This window comes from Muntiacus reevesi, chromosome 7, assembly GCF_963930625.1.
Source record: "Muntiacus reevesi chromosome 7, mMunRee1.1, whole genome shotgun sequence".
Lineage (NCBI taxonomy): Eukaryota > Metazoa > Chordata > Mammalia > Artiodactyla > Cervidae > Muntiacus > Muntiacus reevesi.
The window spans coordinates 64,364,593-64,367,151 of record NC_089255.1 but is presented as its reverse complement, the minus strand read 5'-3'; the positions used below and the strand labels follow the sequence as shown (position 1 = coordinate 64,367,151).

Sequence of the window (2,559 nt, the reverse complement as noted above, 5' to 3'; positions counted from 1 at the left end):
ATGCACTAAGAACATAAGAAATTAATTTTTTTAAGTTGAGATCACACCTAACAGTTAATAATAAAAGGGTTTCCCCTACTTAGAAATAGGTTGAAGACCACTGATAGGCTAAAAACCCAGAATCCTTAAAAGGCATCCAAAGCCTTCATGAAATCAACTCTGGTTTACTCCCCACACCCTCTAGCCTAACCTTTGTTTCTCAGCTTGTAGTACTTCTCTTCCAGTTGCTCCCACACTTCCTTTACCTCCTTCTGTTGCATTCCTGTGGGTCTTTGTGCACTCCTGTGCATGCCCTCTCCCTCCATACTTATAAATGGTAGAAAAGGCAGAGGAACCAGAGATCAAATTGCCAACATCTGTTGGATCATAGAAAAAGCAAGATAATTCCAGAAAAACATCTACTTCTGCTTCATTGACTATGCTAAAGCCTTTGACTGTGTGGATCACAACAAACTGTGGAAGATTCTTAAAGAGATGGGAAGACCAGGGGGTTCCCTGATGGGGCAGATGGTAAAGCATCTGACTACAATGTGGGAGACCTGAGTTTGATCCCTGGGTTGGGAAGATCCCTTGGAGAAGGAAATGGCAACACACTCCAGTAAAAAGAAAAAAAGAAAAAAGAGATAGGAATACCAGACCACCTTACTTGCCTCCTGAGAAATCTGTATGCAGGTCAAGAAGCAACAGTTAGAACCAGACATGGAAAAACAAACTGGTTCAAAATTGGGAAAGGAGTACATCAAAGTTGTGTATTGTCACCCTGCTTATTTAATTTATATGCAGAATACACTTGGAGAAGGCAATGGCACCCCACTCCAGTACTCTTGCCTGGAAAATCCCATGGACGGAGGAGCCTGGTAGGCTTGCAGTCCATGGGGTTGCTAAGAGTCGGGCACAACTGAGTGACTTCACTTTCACTTTTCACTTTCATGCATTGGAGAAGGAAATGGCAACCCACTCCAGTGTTCTTGCCTGGAGAATCCCAGGGACAGGGGAGCCTGGTGGGCTGCCTTCTATGGGGTCACACAGAGTTGGACACGACTGAAGTGACTTAGCAGCAGCAGCAGCAGAGGACACTATGTGAAGTGCTGGGTTGGATGAAGCACAAGCTGGAATCAAGATTGCAGGGAGAGATGTCCATAACCTCAGATATGCAGATGACACCACCCTTATGGTAGAAAGTGAAGAGAAACTAAAGAACCTCTTGATGAAGGTGAAAGAGGAGAGTGAAAAAGTTGGCTTGAAGCTCAATATTAAAAAAGCTAAGATCATGGTATCAGATCTTATCACTTCATGACAAATAGATGGGAAAACAGATACTACACTTGATCTTAGCCAAAAGGCCGAGAAGCGATATAGATGGGAAAACAATGGAAACAGTAAGAGACTGTTTTTCTTGGACTCCAAAATCACTGAAGATTGTGACTGCAGCCATGAAATTAAAAGATGCTTGTTCCCTGGAAGTAAAGCTATGACCAACCTAGACAGCACGTTGAAAAAAGCACATTACTTTGCCAACAAAGGTCCATCTAGTCAAAGCTATGGTTTTTCCAGTAGTTATGTATGGATGTGAGTTGGATCGTAAAGAAAGCTGAGTGTTGAAGAATTGATGCTTTTGAACTGTGATGTTGGAGAAGACTCTTAAGAGTCCCTTGGACAGCAAGGAGATCCAACCAGTCCATCCTGAAGGAAATCAGTCCTGAATATTCATTGGAAGGGCTGATGCTGAAGTTGAAGCTCTAATACTTTGGCCACCTGATGCGAAGAACTGACTAATTGGGAAAGACCCTGATAGTGGGAAAAATTGAAGGCAGGAGAAGGGAGCAACAGAGGATGAGATGGTTGGATGGCATCACCAACTCCATGGACATGAGTTTGAGCCAGCTGTGGGAGTTGGTGATGGACAGGGAACCCTAGTGTGCTGCAGTCCATGGGGTTGCAAAGAGTCAGACTTGAATGAGCAACTGAACTGAACTGAAGTGGTAAACTCTCAGTCATAAAGGCATTTCTCCTTGGAAGCTTCCTCTGAGGGTCCCACTCTAGCCCAGGCAGAGGGCTCACCCTTGCTTGGGGCCATCCCTGTATCTAGTATGTGCCTGTATTACAGCAATTACCACACTGTTCTGTAATTATTTCCTTCCTTCTCTGTCTTCTCTGAAATATCCCTTGAGAGCAGGGACCAGATCTAGCTGGGTTTCTGTAGATGCATACAGAGAGGGGTGTGCAGTGTGGTTGACTTGGTGGTGGCTGGAGGGGGCTCCCAGCCGCTCAGCCAAGCTCCGGAGAGCACCTTTTCCCTGCACTCCATCGATGACCTCAGGGTGTTGACTTGAAGGTGGGTAGGGTGGTAGAATTTACACCATGGAAACACACACCACTTCCTACCGCTGGCGGGGAAGTGTCCTTTTTTTTCTGGTGCCGAAGTGGGAAGTGATCAAGATGTGAATCTGGAGGTTGTCAGAGTTGTGTTTCCTGGAAAACCCAGACTGAAGGGATGATGCTGACGTATGGAGCGAAGCCCAGGAGCAAGACATGAAAACCAAGCGCTTGAGCATTTCA

General features: G+C 45.4%; 1 pseudogene; it reads right to left on the bottom strand.

Moving 5' to 3' along the window:
- Nucleotides 1-1,229: 1,229 nt before the first annotated feature.
- LOC136172810 (U2 spliceosomal RNA) lies at nt 1,230-1,355 on the bottom strand (annotated as a pseudogene).
- Between the last annotated feature and the right edge of the window lie 1,204 nt (nt 1,356-2,559).